Source organism: Myiozetetes cayanensis, unplaced genomic scaffold, assembly GCF_022539395.1.
Source record: "Myiozetetes cayanensis isolate MyiCay16 unplaced genomic scaffold, myiCay2020 scf1, whole genome shotgun sequence".
Taxonomy (NCBI): Eukaryota; Metazoa; Chordata; class Aves; order Passeriformes; family Tyrannidae; genus Myiozetetes; species Myiozetetes cayanensis.
Genome location: NW_026086604.1, coordinates 76,649,301 through 76,667,123, shown reverse-complemented (window position 1 = coordinate 76,667,123; position 17,823 = coordinate 76,649,301). Strand labels below are relative to the sequence as shown.

The following is a 17,823-nucleotide window of genomic DNA, read 5'->3' as shown; positions in this document are numbered from 1 at the left end:
TGTCAGACTTGCGGTAGTTGCAAATTTATGTAAAACTGTCACTCCATGAAGGAACAGTTGGAACCTGATGGTTGAGTGTTTTGGACTTGGAGTTGAGGAAGCGAGCATGGTAGTTAACACTTTAAGGACTCTTGCCTATTGTCCCCATCATTCCTCTGAAATGACCCTCTGCCTGCACTGTATTATAATATCAATTACACATCTATATTTGGCATTCATAATTAAAGATTTGTGGTTTTTTAATTTTTCCTCTGCATTACAAGTTTAGTAAATGTTTGTAGAGAAATATGTCATTATGTTTTCAGGCATGTGAGCATTCTGTCAGACTTTTGCTGCGATCTAGAGAAGCATTTGAGCTGTCCCATCACTGAGCCAAACCTTTAAGCACATGCCTGAATTTCATTCATTTAAGAATACATTAAGGTTAAGGATCTTGTCAATATCATCTGGGGAGTCTTTCCGCTATGCCTTCTGCAACCGGACTTGTCTATCTTGCTTTGGCCTTTTTAGCCATTAGCGCGCTTGTAGCAAGCGTGGGTCCTTCCCAAATCTTCATTCACGAAGCCTAGCCATGAGTGAAGCTTAAGTATTTTTTCCAAGTGCTTTGGTGAATTAAATGTTTTGATTTTTAAAATAGAGGCTTGGCTTCTGGTAGGGAACTTCAGTTATTTATACTAATAATAATGGTTTTTGGAAAACCAAAATTGATCACAGTTTGACTGGGCTCATTGTTTCTAGAAAGAAGAAAAGAGTTTTTGCCCCAATCTGTCATCTCTAATAGATAGGACAAATAAAAAGCAGGAGGAAAAGTAGTAATATCTGCACTATATTTTTGTGAAACTGTAATTCAAAGAATTTTAGCAATCTGTACAAATGACCAAGGAAACATACACGGCAGTAGAAATGACTACTTGACTTTACAGTCTTAACCCCCGAACTATCAATTCATTTTCCCTCACTGCTATCACATTGTTAAAAACCAGTGTGTTCCTTTTTCTTTACCTAACAGACAGCTAAAAGACACAACTTCCTTTTACAACAAAGAAACTTGTCTTTGACATACTTCATCAGATTTCCTGTAATTGGAATATATGGAATGATTCTGCTTATGGAAGCTAAATGTTAAAATCCAAATTCAGTCTTTAGCCAAATAAAAAACATCTAATTTTCTTTTCCCTCAAGCAATATAGTTAAAATTCTCTCTGCAAGTGTCTGGATAGATGGAAGTTACAGCTGGTGTCTGTCCTGCTCTTTACATTGATGTTTATATTTGTCCATCCGACTGAATGCCACCTGCTACAAGGGCAGGAGAGTGGGATCACCCGTTTCTGAACAATGGCTTTCTGCCAACAGAAGGTTATTCAATTAGGCAATCACTCCTGCTTAATGCTGGGTGGGATGATGTCAGCCACCTGCACTTTTCCTCCCTCACTTCCCACTTCCTGGGGACAACAGTCTTTTCTGTCCCTGAGGAGGAGGCAAAGGTTTCCAGTCTGTTCTCATTTTGCATTAGCTTCTGAATAAAATTATTAGACTCTGTCATTTGTGTCACTTCCTGACTGGTGCTATATTCAGTGCAGACACTTTGTAGAAATATGAATAACCATTTGATAATATGTTAATATTTTAGCACTCCTCCCTGTTCTAATGTGCTGAATTTTTCTCTTGCTTGCCTTGACATGATATTAAAAAATTTCATGCTTTAAAGCATTACACTAGGGTCACTAAGGAAAGATTCAGAATTCTTAAGTGCAATGGCACTACAAAACTCTCCTTGCAATTTTATTTGTGTTTATATGTCTTCTTTTTTTCTTAAAGGTCAGTTTGTATGGTTGATTTTACTATAGTTAGTCCAGTTTGTAGAAAAAGAACTAGTGTTTGTTGATGTTTTTACCCTAGCCTCACAAGCAGATAATTTTTGTGTTCTCTTTATTTTTTAATTAACTAGATGTGTGGCCTTGTGACTTTTCAGGATGTTCCCTGCACCTTGCACAATGGATCTCATTTTGTGAGAATAACCCAAGGAAAACAAAAGGGATGGAAAACATCACATGTATCTTAGAAACAAAAAGGCATGCTCCTTTATACCCTGTCCAGAATTTTCTTTTAATAAATGATGACTCTCATATCCATATCAGATTATAACTTCCTGAAATATATAATTTTTATGGCTTCTTGAAATATTTACATGAATCTGGAAAATTGTCTTCTGAGCATGGTAATCAGAAAAAAATTGAGTATCATTCAACTCTCATATGTCTCTGAGAAGCTACTGAAACCAAGTGCTATACTGTTGAATTTGAACACTCTTGAGGAGAAACGACAACGCAGAAAGAATCGCGTCTCGTCGATATCACCTGGGGAGTCTTTCTGCTGTGCCTTCTGCAACCGGACTTGTCTATCTCGCATTGGCCTTTTTAGCCATCAGCGCGCTTGTAGCAAGCGTGGGTAGAGCCCCTCTCAAATCTTCGTTCATGAAGCCTAGCCATGATGATGAAGTAATTCCATTTGGTTTTAAGTGCATTGAAAACAAGATTGAGTCTGTCAGATCTTATTTTAGGTGAAGAGCATAACTCAAATTTTTTTTCTGCTCTGGTAGTCCTTAACTTTCTTTTTTATCTTATTTTTTTTCTATTTTTGTAGCCTTCTCTCAAATATTTGGATTATGTAGACCCTGTGTATTATTCTGTTAAATTAACTTCATTAATGTTTTGCTAGTTTTAAAACCTACTTTTCCCAATTGAAATGAACTTACCCCAATGACTGTTTAAACTGAAAAGACAGAAGATGACTGAGATGACTATAAAGATCAAAAGCTGAAAATCAGTGAATACCCATGAGTACAAATAAATTCACACATCTCATCATTGAAAGCTGTCATACACATCACTTTCCAAACTGACAGAGGCCAAGATAGATGATAATTCAGCCATCTAATCAGCTAGTAAGTTTTAGTTTCTTGAGTTGTGCTAAAGGGAAATGTGCCCTTTCTACTAGATTAGCTCACTATTTTTTTTTCAACCCGGTGAAATTAGTTTCCAAACAAATTTTAAAATAAATTAAATAAAGATTTAAAAAAATGGGAAAAGAGGGATGAAGTAAATCTTTCCCAACCAAATAAAGCTTCTCTAACCCATATGACATCACAAATTTTGTCTAAAAATTATGAATGGGATAAGAGACTGAAGGGAAAGAGAACTACAGAATCATAAAATAACTGAAGATGTAGGAGAAATGTAATTCTGTATAGATAAATGGAAGGCAACTTGGAGATGAAAGCAATTATTTGCAAATATTGAGTTGAAACAGGTCTAAAAAAAATATTGTAGTAAAACACAGCAGTTCAATTACTGCAGAATTAGCCACTATAACACTTGTCTTACTTTCAAGACAGAGCATGACTTGAAAAATATGCTTCCAGACCACACTACTGTGCACATATTACATTTTCAGCTAGACTGCTGCATGTCATGTCTGATGACTTTACACCATAATTACATCTCTGAGATAACACAGAGGTGATTTTTACTTCTTAAATGGCATTATACAGGAAAGTTTCACTGTTTTATTGTGCTTCAGGTGCCATTTAATTCTCAGTCTGATATACAAACTTTCACCAAAGGCATGCACTTACTGGCAAACCATCCTATGCAAATTTTCCCTAGAAGGAAAGTTGACCCCTGGAAGAACTCTTGACAAATTTTCCTTCAATACTAGAAATTAATAATATGGGTCAACAGTTTTCAAGACAAGTATTTTATCAGTTGAAATAAAGATAAAATGATGAGTTAGTCTTGGTGTCAGTGACAATTGCTGAGTTAGGTCAAGGATATTATTAAACCAATTGCAGCAATACAGGGCCATGTGTTTGCAGCACTTATGGAATATCGGTATTTATCAGTTTAGAAAATAAGAAAATTGTATTTGGAACAAGAATTTGTTTGACGTCTACATTTGTACAATTTAATGCTGTGTGCTGACAGAAGTAAACTAGACTGATTATAAATTAAGTTTTAGTTTGGTTTTAGTTGTCTAAGTTTGCTCAAGGAAAGCATGAGTCCTCATGGAGATCCTAGTGGGCCTATTGTCCATAAGAAGTCTACAAGTACAGCCTGAAGGATGAACCCATTTATACTTTTCTAAGTGTACAAAACCCAATAAGGCCAGAGATTTTTAGCCAGGTGGCATGCTTACAGTCGACGGCAGACTGGCCACAGCTGGCCACAGCTGTGTGATTGGAAAAAAAGTAGTGGAGGATTTTGTGCTTAAGCTTCCTTTGGAATATTGCACCTTCATAGCAGGACAGACATAAAATATGGGTCATGTCTGTAATTCATACAAGACAGTGTGCATTAGCGGAGATATTCTATAATGGAATTAGCCTTCAAGGGGAAATGTCAGCTATAGGGATCACAAAGTCCTCTATTATGCATGTAAATATATGTATGTATATATATATATATGTACATATTTATATATAAAACAGATAACCTGCAATTTAGATTAAAGGTTAGGTTTGTTCCAAATGAAAGGCCATAAAAATCTTGATACTGACACAGATGAGTACGTGGTCAACAGTGTTGGCTTTAAACAGGTAAATCTCTGTTTTGATTTACACTTGCAGCACTCAAAATGGCAGAATCAATTTATTTGAAAATTAGTAAAACCAGTTTGTTATCAGCTATGACCTTGTATGCTGAGCTTCATCCCAGAAGGAATTTTTTCTTTATGTTTGAATTATAAATCTTGGAAATGCATTTTTTTTTATTGGAGAAATATTGTCCTAGCATTAATAATAATGGTGTGGTTATATTTTTTTTAAACAGTAGGTATGTGCATTGCTAGCTGTTAACTAATATTTTTAAAATAGTAGTAGATGTTGAACAGAAAAGCCAAAGAAAAACCAGTAAGCCATTGATGTGAAGAATTAATAAAAGAAAAAAACAAAACTACTATAGGAATGACCAAGGATAAAAATTGACAGACGAAATTGCTAAGAGTATATGTGGAATAATCATTCAGGGACATTTATGGGGTATATGTTGTATTTACTCTGTATTTCAAGACTCAGTTTTGTTAAGAGAATACAAGAGCAAGTTATATAAGGTAATAAAAGCAATTTTTGTGACTAACTGCCACATGACCTAAAATAAAAATTGAGTGAAATTTTACTACGTACTACACTGTATTGCTGTTTGAAAAAAGCCTGTTCAGTCTTTTTCAGAGGAAAGTTGGGCATTGGTGATTACCCCATGTAAGATATAGATACAGAGATGTCTAACCCTGTTTTCACCTGTGGTGCACTCTTTTAAATTCACAGATTTTTATTGGATGTCAATTAGTTCAGATTTAAACACACTGAGAACAGGTGAGATTTGAGTTACATCCATGTCTTCATTCAATAACTTTCAGTCTAAGTATCTTTGTGATATTCAGACAAATTCTCCACAAACTTTCTTACAGCTGATGTCAGTAAGATCTTGTGTTGGCATAAAGAAGAACACAGCTAAATTATATCGTATTTCAATGAGCCTAAATTTTATCCAGAGTGGGTTAGCTTTTAAATCTAAATCTAGTAGTCTGACATTCCTGTATGTTTGAAGTATACGGACTTCTGAAGGAGCATGTAATCAAGAAGCATACTGGATGAACTGTTCTGTGAATAGCCACAGAAAACTAACATTTAAAAGACACTCTTTTAATTGCTGGCTTTCTGCTCTTTCCCTGGATCTGCACTTTCTTGATTCTAGTCAGGAGTGAAATTGGAAGGTTTACCATGGTGAGAATCTCTCTGTATTTATATTTCTGTACATGTTTCAGCAAATTCTGTCCAGTTTAGCCTTTAGACCATAACAAATTCTACTCCTACATCTTGCCCTTCTTTTTGTGGTGTCTCATAGCAACTCAGCAAAACTGTTTTCTTATCCTCCCTGACACCTTCTCATCTGCATGCATTCTTTCTCTTGAATAATTTCCTTTATATTTTTGTTTCCATGGCCTTCTGGCCTTGTTATTGACCTTGTGCAGCAGAACACAAGGGGAATACTTGAGCTCTTTTCCTGTACTTAGTGACCATTAAATGTTAAGAAGAGAACTGTTCGTACTTCATAACACCCTGTGCTGATAACAGAGTAAGGCAACAAATTTTTAAATTACAGATTTAAGGTCCCATTGGTCTGGGAAGTGAGCATCCTACAACATTTAAGTACAATCTTATAGTATCATCAGCTCTACTGAATTCTCTGCTTGAGGTAGTTTGATATGTTCTGTCACCTCAAGCAGCATATTGTTTGACTTGCTCTTCAGTGCAAATCTAATGGGGATTAATGGCAGCAAATTCAGCTGCCAGAGCACTCAGGACTTTATTCACCCTATTTTGAAGCCAAGCAGCTCCCTAGAATGCTGAGGAAAATGCTCCAGCTTAGATTTGTCATAATATCAGTCAATTCTATATGAACTGCTTGTTTTTGGGAAGCCAGTATTACAGGACAAAAAAAAACCTTGCTCAGAGTGAAGGCAATTTGTGTGTCTTTATAGTGCCTAGTGAAATTCTGTAAAAAATTTTGTCTCTGTAATGTAAAGGTAGAAGAATTTACTCTAGAAACCGTCCCTCTTCTCTGCATGTCCATCAGTTGTATGTGAATAATCAGTTAGAAATCTTGGCCTTTTTACTTCTTATAATTTTCACAGGAGTATAATGATGTTAATGAAAATTGTTTTGATTGGGGAAAAATGAATTAAAATAATTTTGTTTCCATTTTAGTTAAATGAGAAGCTTATTCTTCCCATCCAGACTGCATCGAGGTGCTTTCTTTGACTTCCATGGGAACTCTTACTAAGAATGGAATTCCAAGCTCTATTTTTAGGTCAATGTCCAAAGTGGACAGTAAATACTGCACCCCAAAACACAGTGTTCTTTTCCTCCTCCCCCTCTTCCAACACATGCTATACAAGTTTATCTTACAAAGATGGAATTCAGTTTTAACTCTTGAGTTCAGTTGTTGGTACTTGTGTAGATGTTCTGCACTAATTGTGTTAGTACAGAGGACTGTCCCAAAAGTAATTGAAATCACACATGAGAGAGTAAAAACAGACCCACTTGTGTACCCAAGTCTGATACCTGAATGCAGGAAGGTTCAAGCATTCGAGTAAATCACAACCAACCTTCTCTAAAAGTCAATTCTTAGATCATACAATCTTTCCACTGGTAAAAAGAAATTGATCATGATCAGTTCTTTCATTGCAAAACAATAGTCCTAATTATAAACATTTATTATGATCCCACTTCTCAGAAGATTTTAGTTAATGCATATTCTTCCCCACTCTGATGTTTCAGAAATCATCGCAAAATATTCATCTGTTAAATTTTATCAGAAGCCTTTTACCTGGTTTAATGCTGCTCAAGAGGACTTTATTTTATGATGACATGCTTAGTATTCATTTTTCCTGTATCTATGGTAAATTATTTTAAAAATGTCTACTCTGGAAATCATGAAGAAGAGATAGATACACACGCATTACTTCAGAGTGAATGCTTTTTAGACATGTTACATTAAAATACTTCTTTTTTGTTTATCCATCCCATTCAATTGTGTAATCCTGAAGTATCACCAATATTTATGAAAGTATCAAACACTGCAACTGTTTCTGAAGCATGGGTTCCTACTTTTATGTACTAAAACATCTAGAATAGAAGTTTATAAATATTCATTGAATCAGTCTCTCCCTCTTTTTTTTGGGGGGGGGGTTGTTTGTGTGTGTGTGTGTGTGTTTTGTTAATAACTATACATTTGTCCCGGGAGTGGCCCTGACCGGGAATCGAACCCGGGTCTCCGCGGTGATAGCGCGGCGCCTTTACCACTAGACCACCCGACTCCCGGGCAGGTGGGGCTCGTTAGCCCTTAAAGGCAACCCACCTACGTCCTAAGGACCTCGCTGCCACCGTCCAAGCTCGCTTGGCCCCGGCAGATGAACCTTAGGATTAAAGGGTGGGCTCAGTTCCGCGCACACTGTGTCTCACCTAAAAAATCCAATGCGCAGGCTGGAAGGTGGAAAGACCTTTCCCGGATCTTCGCTCGCGAAGACTGGCCATTATTATTATACATTTGTCCATTTTGCCTTATTTTTATTCTTGGAAAACATGTTTTTCATCAAAGCAAAATTCTTTTCATGCCAGCTTACCTATTTTGAGAATTTTTTGAAAATCCAGGTTACAGTGTTTTGATCAAAAATAAAACATCAGTCTCCTACTCTCTAGGAGATGCAAAATCAGATTCTCTTTACAATTGTTATTGGACATAATGATGTAGTATCAGTTTCTCCTATCAATTGTTATTAAATATTATGATATGCTTTTAAAAAGAGACATTTTTATAATGGTTCATCTAATTTTAAATTACTCAAAAATTGTTTGCTGTATGAATAAAATGATCTAAACGATGTCGGTGAGGGCAATTGGGAGATCCTGACCCCAAGATGCTCCAAAGTGGCTGTAAGGGAGCACTCACTTAGCATGTGAAAGACCAACAGATTAAGAGATCTGATGCTGATATTTGCTTCATCCTAAACGGGTATTCTCACCTTGTCTCTGATGAAAATCCCTCTGATTCTCTGTTTCATTCTTTTATCTCTCTCTCTTTTTCTTTATTCAGAAAGTCATAGAAAAGGTTTTTGGTTTAATTTCAGCAAATATTTCCTATTTTTAATATATCAGAAAGAGCTGTGCTACAAAGAAAGATGTCAGACAAACAAAATGCCTTCTTTAAATGTAATTTAAAACATTAATGCTAGTAGATATTAAATACATTTTAGAAAATTCTTTTTGGAAATTAGGTAGTCTTTCATTTCTTATCTGTTCAATCTCCAAAGTTCTGTGTAAATGTACTCACTGAATTCTCGTAAAACTTCATTGTGAGAGGGAAGCTGTCTCTGAGTCAAACAAGGATAAAGACTAAAATTTACTGTGTCATGGGAAAAGAAATTGTCTGAACTACATTTTAGTTCATCAGTCAACAGGTGGCAATCCCTGGCAATCCAGATCATCCTTATGTAAGAGATCAGGATCATGTCCGTTTTGTTTCTCTGCTGTATAATACAGGTTGACTGGGTCATCGCTTAATGACCAATCAAACATCAGCTTGGTTATTCACAGATAAAATATATTCAGAGATATTCTGGGTAAACTTAAAGCATGTGAAGTGTTTGAATCCACTTTCTGATCTCAGTCTAAGTGATCTGAGAGGATATTGTGAATGATGAGAATTGTTCTGGATCCTTCCAGAATCAAGCAATTGATTCTTTTGTCTATTTTACTGAACTGCATGCCATGATTTATTGGTTTTGTTTAAGCTTAAGAAAGCAAGGAGATGTGTCTGCATATAAGCAATGAAAATGAGAGGTAAGAATAATATTGTCTACAGCATCTTCTTACCCTATCTGCTCAGTGTTCCTAGTTTGGGGGAGCTACTCAGTTGCCAAGAGATGTTGAGACTTAAAGGACTTTTCAGAGTAAAGTTTCATGGATGTGAGTTGATCTATACCAAAAAACAGGAAGCAGTTCAGTCTTCTTACTAATTTTTGAAATTTTTAGGAACACCTTAAGAAAGCATATAATAATTTGGTGCTTTGTTTATCTGGACCTAATAACTATCTAACCTAATCTCTCACCAGTAAATGAGTTTTGCTTAAATTGCTGTGACATAGATGCCTGTGCTAAGTGGGAATAATCCCCAGTGAAAAAAATCATGTGGAAGATGTAGTAAGATTCTCTGGAATATATTTTGTTTGTGTGTGTGAATGCGTAGATTATTTCTTATGGTTTGACTCTGTTGCTCAGAACTTGAGCTCAGAAATTGAACTTATTAGGACACAATTCTCAGACAATGGAGAAAGCAAAAGTCACATGTACATGCAAGAAGTATGACATTAGCACTGATTTAGATTCCAGTAGTTAATTTAATAGATAATAATTAAAGTTAAGTCTTTTTGAAATGAGAATGTGAATCAAATATTATATTATATTTGAAGAAATTATAAAAGTATTAGAAAAAAATAAATTAGGCTGGTTTAAGTACATCATTCAAAGCCTATTTGTTACTAGATTTTTAAGAAAGCCCATTCTAGCATAATTTTTATGTTTCAGTTTAATGTGAAGCATTTTCTGTCAGTTGTCAGAGTAGATGACAGGATGTTTACATATTATTACAAAAGAATTCATGGTTCATGAGTACTTTAAATTTTATATTTTTAGTTGAAGAAGCTTGACTGACTATAGAATGAATTACATTTTATATCCATCTGGCTGGTATATGGAGTTGGAATGAAACATGAAGAATTAAGAAATGAACAATTAAACTAGACTTTTAAAATATACTAGTAAAGAGATAAATCTTGTTTGACGTATACAAATAATATAATTTATCTTGAAACACTGGCATGTGAATAATTGCAGCTATCCATTTCCCCAGCGAAATAAATTCCACATACATAGCATGCTGTTGTGCTCTGCAACTCAGCTCTTTTCCACCCTTTCACCATCTAACACTAACCAACACACATCAATGTGCAGAAAAAAATTTCCCTTCAAAGCAAGTCATCCACACGAACAGCCTTATTTGAAAGGCTTAGAGGACGATTAGTTCCTCAGGCTATATTCCTATTTAAAAAGGTATAGAGAAGAATATATGATAGTCAGCAGCATGCATGAAAATTAGAAATAATGAATTTGGTTTAATCTCAACACACAGATTAGGCAGTCTGTAAAAAATATATATAAACATTAATTTAAACTTGGAATTGATGTCATTAAAAAGGGCATTTTTCCATTTAAGCCAGAAGCCATGTGCAAACCTCTCAAAGATGCAGTTTCTCTTTAGTATTATATCTTTATTGATTAACCAAAAGCAAAAAAGTAAAATGAAAAATCCTTAGAAACTCTCTTTGAACCCTAAGGGAAGTTATGGTCAGAAAATTGATTGACTGTAAAAGAGTTGTTTTTATGATAGCTTTGAAGAGACTCTAATTACCTTGTTAGCTGAAACAGATTTGTATTATTTGCACAAATTCATATGTCACTCAGCACAAAGGATGTTCTGCATTTTGCTTTGTTTCTTCTCCTTATGTTAGATCATTTCATGAAGTGATATGGAAAGTGATAAAGTAAATAATAAACCCACCAGAATTCAAATAGTGATACCGAGCAGTGAGATAGCAATGACTTAACCAGGATCACCAGGATCTGATATAGCCAATCTAGATACGCTATGTGCTAATTACTGAGGCGGCGTAAAGCACCACAACAGATTGCAGTAATCAGTGAATTTTTATTTTATTTAACTCATTTTTTGAGATTATTTCCATATATGGTTTCTTTAAAAAGTATACTGAAGCAATGGCATTTCATGTCCTAATGTTCATCATATTTGTATTTCTAATTTGAAATGGGATTCATATTTTTCTAAGAAGTCTGCATACTAACTTGCAGCATTTGAACCTGCCTTCTTGCCCAGTTCCAGAAACAAAAAAGCTAGCTCAGTTAAAAAATTATTCTAAAATAGAAATCATTCAATACTGTAAAATAATTTGCTATACAAATGACAGCCTTTCTCATTTAAACTGGTTTATTTGTTCACAAAAAGTGAACTCTTCTTTAATGGGCTTTGATGAACATTAAGTTCATTTTGAAAAGCAAGGTTTCCACAAAAACTACATTTTCAGCTCAGTTTCTTTCATTAATCTCTAAAAGGAGTTTTGTGTGAAATGATAGTTCAGTGATGTGTCTGAGGCAGTTCTTACTTTATTAACTGAGAGAATTTGCGCTACTCTTGCATAGCATATTAAAATATTCATAATCATTAATCAAACCTGAGTTATTTAATAGCAACAAATCTCTGGGATGTGAACACATGTGGACTAGTCTGTTGTTAATGAAAACTGGACTTTGATGTCCGCATCCCACTTCTGTAACAGCTTATTTCTTGACCATTTTGCCAGATAACATTCTTTGAAGTAACCAAAAGAGCCACAAGTTCAGAGGAAAAACCCACTAATAATTTTTATATTTAGTTAAACATTAAAGTTTCTCCTCAGATGATTAGTGTTTTATTCTTTTTAATCTAGGAAAAACAGGAACAGAATTATTTACTGTTATTTGTATATTGTCAAAATAAATTGAGACTGAGGAAATATTCTTTGAAATTACATATGCGCTGCTTGTTCTCAGAATGAGAACTTTCAAAAGAGCTTCTTTTTACAAAAGTGAGATTTTTCAAGAGTTCATTGTAATAGAAATTAACATGGATAACAAGAAGCAAATTATTAAAACCTGATCAAGAGATGTATTTAAGCAACAGTCTACAACTTTTCTAAGAGTCAGTGGAAAATTATTTAACCCCAGAAAAGCAAATGACTAGATCCCGAGCAAGATTCTGTGTCATGCACAGAGCTCTATTTAATAAATTATCTTAGCTTTGTAAGTTGAACCCCTTTCTTATTTCAGTTCTTTGGCCTCTTCCCTAAAGTGGATAAAAGATATAAAATACATACAAATGAGAGGACCCTAAGGTTCCTCTTTCTCCTGTTGACCTGGGGGGTATTCAATGTCTGTGGGTCTTTACCCTCAATGTAGACTGATGGCCAGGAAGACTCTATGAGGAAGCATCCCTTTATTTTGTGCAGTGCTAAGTTTCTAGACATGATGTACTATGTTTCCACAATACTGAGAGGAAAATGAATGACCTAGACTTCTGTCTAAAGCAGAAAAAAAAATAAATTTATCCCTCCCCATCTTCTCTAAAAAATTGGGTGGAAATGTTAGAAAAAAAAGAACTGTAGGACATGAGCCACCTTTCGTGTAATAGGACTATGTCTTCACAGGATTTCAGCATGCAAAATGCTGCAATGTTTTTTATCATCAAAAAACATTCTGAGATGGAGAATGCTGGAACATTAACACAATAAAGCAATTATTAATTCCAATGTATTTCATAACACATTACCAAATTTTCATAGTCTTAATTATCTCCAAAGAAGGACAAGCGTGTTACAATAAGAAAAATGCAATTGCTGACATTTAGCAAAGATTTTTATTCATTCTTTGTACACTAACCCAACAACTACTGTCATTGTTCTCTCTCATTTCCCTCTCTGCACCTCACTGCCAGCTTGCAGTGTGGCAAATGATACTGAGGCAGAGTGACCCTGACACTGGGTAAATGGGATTTTACTATCACCAGCAGAAGCCTCTTGGGACCTGTCACTAGCCTGGGTGGTGCTGGCTGACCCACTGTCTGCAGCTGAGTGACTGTCCCACTCCCTGGGGAGTGCCATCTGTGGTGTGGGCTGTGATGAGGCATATGGAAATCAACTGAAGTGGACCAAAGTCTGAGGAGGAAGAAACCCCTTTTATGAACACGACACTTTGCTGTAAAGGCCCTGCAATCCCCCCTTGCCCTTCTGTGTGTGCATGTTCTGAGCCTCTGGAGCAGTCGGACTCATTCTGTGTGCATGCACCCAGGAGCTGGGGAAGGATGGAGAATAAGATGGGGTAGGAAGGGTGTGAGTTTTACAGCAATTTCTACTGCTTCATTATTAAGAGGGGTTTGTGTTTGAGAATATGGACTATGAAAACCATGAGCCCGTCAGCTGCACCAGCAGTGCTTTGTTAGTAGTACCACAGGCACAACAGGTCCTTTTTGCCCATGACAGGCTTTTGAAGGTAACCAGTAGTGAAAAAGGTGGGCATACCCCGTGGTGATTCCAGGCACAGAAATATGGTGAACTACCCTCTATAAATGTGCCTCTGCAGGTGACCAGTCTCTGGTCAAAGTCTGACAAGATCAGAGGTCTCTGCTTTCTGTTCTTTTTTTGTGACCTGGTTGAGTCCAGGTGTTTGGTCTTCATGGCAGGTTTTTCTGTGAACTGATGGAAAGGGTAGAAGGCCAGGTACACCTGTAGGGGAAACAAGGAAGTATAAAAGAGCAAATTACCCCTCTATCTTGACCCCACACTAGATGCCTGCTCTGCTGCTACATGAGCTCTCAGGGCTGAGAGGATCATACACTGGGAACCAAAGCCCTGGGGCTGGCCTTCCGGCACAGGGATTCCTGCAGAGTAACTCTCCAGAGCTTCCTCTGGGAAAACTGACATCCAAAGAGGAGAGAGAAGTACAGTAAAAGGAGGGAAAAAATATAGGGAGGTAAAAAGCTTTAAAACACAGGATAAATGTCTAAGTGCTCTCTATACTTAAGTAACTATATTAAATCAGTGAAGTGAGGTAGAACTAACTGCATAGGCCAGAATGTAAACCTGTAAGGGATTATTGCAACTGATGCATTCAAATAAACCTTTATTTTGAAAGGAAAGAAGAAAAAGAGACTGGTAAAAGTTTAGGTACAAGAGCTTGATTTTTTAAAAGTTAAAATATCAAGTTTTATGTGTTTGTTCTAGAAAAGAGATTAAAGCCAGGAGTAGGGAATAAGGCTATTTAATCACTGAACAGTTTCTTAAGCATACAAAGTAAAATGTTCTTACCTAGTAGTAAAATCATTCATAAAAGATAGTGCCAATTGTGCAAAATGTATTGTGAAAGCAACAATGCTGATAATTAGCTGGAATATCACCAGAAACTCCTCTGGAAGTAAATGTTTTTTGGTTGAGTTAACAAACATAGCAGTCTTGGCTGCAAGATTTTTGTGGGTTTTGTCAGTTTTTGTGATTTGCTTGTTTTGGGGGGCTTTTTTCCCCATAGGTAGAACAGAAGGATGCATAATCTATTTCAGTCCTATGCGTATTGTTAACTGTGTAATACACAGCTTTGATCTGTTTGGATTTTGTTTTGGTTTGGTTTCTTTTATTATCATATGTCAATATGGGAAAAACAAAAGCTAAGATACTTTTTTCTCAAAGTCAGTAGCCTTGACTGAAGTTAAAACATAAGAAAATATTCATCTAGATAAGAAGAAAATGTAAGCAGAGTTTAAAGTGGTGTTTTTCTGTATTAATTTGGATTAGTGTAACAGTAGCTAGATTATAATAATGGCCAGTCTTCGCGAGCGAAGATCCGGGGAAGGTCTTTCCGCCTTCCAGCCTGCACATTGGATTTTTTAGGTGAGACACAGTGTGCGCGGAACTGAGCCCACCCTTTAATCCTAAGGTTCATCTGCCGGGGCCAAGCGAGCTTGGACGGTGGCAGCGAGGTCCTCAGGACGTAGATGGAATGCCTTTTTAAGGGTTAACGAGCTCCATCTGCCCGGGAGTGGCCCTGACCGGGAATCGAACCCGGGTCTCCGCGGTGATAGCACCGCGCCCTTACCACTAGACCACCAGGGGCTCCAGCTAGATAGATAGATTAATATGTATTTGTTAAGATCCCTATATGTAAGAAGTCCAATAACACTACTTTGAATGTAGCAACCCTGTTTGTACTGTAAGTGTTGGCATACATCTTGCATTGTATGATCAATGTGATCTTTGGCTTCAGAGTAGTCTCTTTGCTGAGGCTCTATTAATGCTGCTCTGATACCTTCCATGAGTTGGGGTAAAGCAAAGAGTACAACATATGTGAATTTTACATTTATTTGAATTTCTAAAAATCTCTGAATTTTGCTTTTTTTCTTATCATGGGTGGATCCATCTGGTCAATCACTGTCTTGAATTGAATGCATTGTATTCTTCTTTTATCCAGATACACAATATAACATATTGGCTTCCATAACCTTCCTTTTTGAATTCACTTGTTAGATAGCCACACTTTGTACTCCTCATCTAGACTTCTGATCTTCCACGGGCATGTAGAAGGTTTTGTAAAACATAAAAAGAGATAATAAAACTTGTGAGAATGCTGAAAGACCAGGGAGGGAAACAGATACCTGCACAGGATGTATAGACTCATTTCTTCCATTATCAGAGGTGAAAAATCTCAAAAAAATCCACAGCTGATTACATTATTTGCATGTCACAATTTATCCTTCCCCCACTTCTTTATTTGAACTTGGTCTGTTTGTAAATCTACCTTTTTTTTCCTTTTTGGAGATTTGAAGTAGTCTTCATTTGATTTTTGCTCGTGGTAAATATGCAGGACTGCACACCTTTGTAGTTAAAGACGAGATTGTTCAAGGACTGTTATCCTTAGTACTCAGTTTTCAGACTTGCACATTTTCTTCAAATTCTCATCAGTGCTTGAGTACTTCATCCTCTAGACTGCAAATACTTTTAGAATAAAAGCTTATAAAAGCAGAAGGAACTACTGTATTTATTTAGGGGTTTGCTTTTATCCTCTGCTTTTACATAGCTCTGTTAGCCTAATATGTCTTTTTATTGAATCCTTTTAAGAAGCTCTGAAATATCAAAGATAATCCTACATCTGGTGTTTTGTCAAATCCAATTGATCATGGTGATAATACCTTCATCTCTACATACGAACATCTTGTAATGCTGTCCTTATACTGCTGTAGGTTTGTTTCAGAAGCATGATGGGTAAGAATTTTAGAGGTTACTTTGAAACTTTTATTAATTTTGAATCAGAGTAAAAATAAGACTGTGCTTCATTGAGGAAGTTCACAAGATCCATAATTTTCATAAAATGAATAGTAAGACTGGCTGGCATTACAAGTGAGATAAAATAATACTATTCTTTTTATTGGATAATAATAAAATATTGTTTTGAGTGTGACACTGAGACTTCTAGTTGCATCCCAAAGGGGAAGTTTTCATACAAATAGAAAATTTTTAAGGCTTCACTGTTTGTGGTTTAGGGTTTTGTTTTACATTTTCTCATTTTGAATGCTCTAGGAGCCCTAAATTCCAGATTTCTGCCCGCTGAGGGAAATTTTGATCACTATAAGGACTCTGGTTAGCGGCCTAAAAATCATTATTTACTACTGATTTTTGATGTTCCTAAGCCTACTTTCATTTGAAAGATTACTTTCAAGTTATTACAATATCTGGAATCTCATTAAGATTTATGAGGCAATTTTTTTATTTTTTTTTAAATTTTAAAATATGTCATTCAAAAACGGTTTTTGGTTCATTGCATCCAGGACAAAAGATGATGTGAGCATGTAAATCAGTCCTTTTCTGAATCATAGGTCTATTAAGTTTCTCAGATAGAACAGAAACATCTTTCTTCTATCTAAAGTACTGCATATGCAAATTAGATTAAAATTGAGTGTTCACGTGTATTTCAAGATAGAGTTTTGCTGAGAGCAGAAGGATAAGATACATCTATGAGAAAAAATCTACACTGTATTTTCCTTCTGTAGTTTCTAAATTTGATTTTTACCTTTCATTTCAGAGCAGGAAGGGACTGAGCAATCTGTAGCAGGTAGCATCAGAATTACCAGAATCTTCATGACTCCACCTCAACTCTAGACTCTTCATGGCTGGCTTCAAGGCAGACACAGTTCAAATGAATTTTTAAAACATCTGGAACAGACTTTGGTTAGGAATCTTTCTCTGAATAGGGTATGTGTCTCTGTAGATTGGAAAGATTTTTCTTTCATTTATCCTTTTTCTATATCTGCTCCATTTAATATATTTTAATTCAATAAATATATATCTAAATAGCTTTATACTTTTATATATATATATTGCAGCTGTATTATTTTTGTGTTGTGTGTAACAATTGATTCTCTGGAGCTGGAGTTGAAAATGATGTTGCAGGAAAATTTGTGATGTTGACCATTGAGATTTAGGTAGGATCAAGTAGAAGTTTTAATTATGTAAAACTGAGGGTAGTATATTCCTAAAGTTCACATTTTACATAATCTTCACATTATTTTTTTTTTTACTGGAAATGTTGGTTGGTTTGGGGTTTTTTTTTTCCAT

At 35.7% G+C, this 17,823-nt stretch overlaps 1 protein-coding gene across 9 annotated transcripts in view; it reads left to right on the top strand.

Moving 5' to 3' along the window:
- CDH12 (cadherin 12) overlaps positions 1-17,823 on the top strand; it is a 518,528-nt gene that overhangs the window by 262,333 nt on the left and 238,372 nt on the right. Inside the window, exon 1 of one of the 9 annotated variants that reach the window (XM_050331382.1) lies at positions 17,447-17,460. The exons of the other annotated variants lie outside the window; for them this stretch is intronic. The gene's annotated coding sequence lies outside the window, so the exon portion shown is untranslated. Of the gene's footprint in view, positions 1-17,446; positions 17,461-17,823 lie in introns of those variants that run through there. 9 annotated transcript variants of the gene reach the window in all.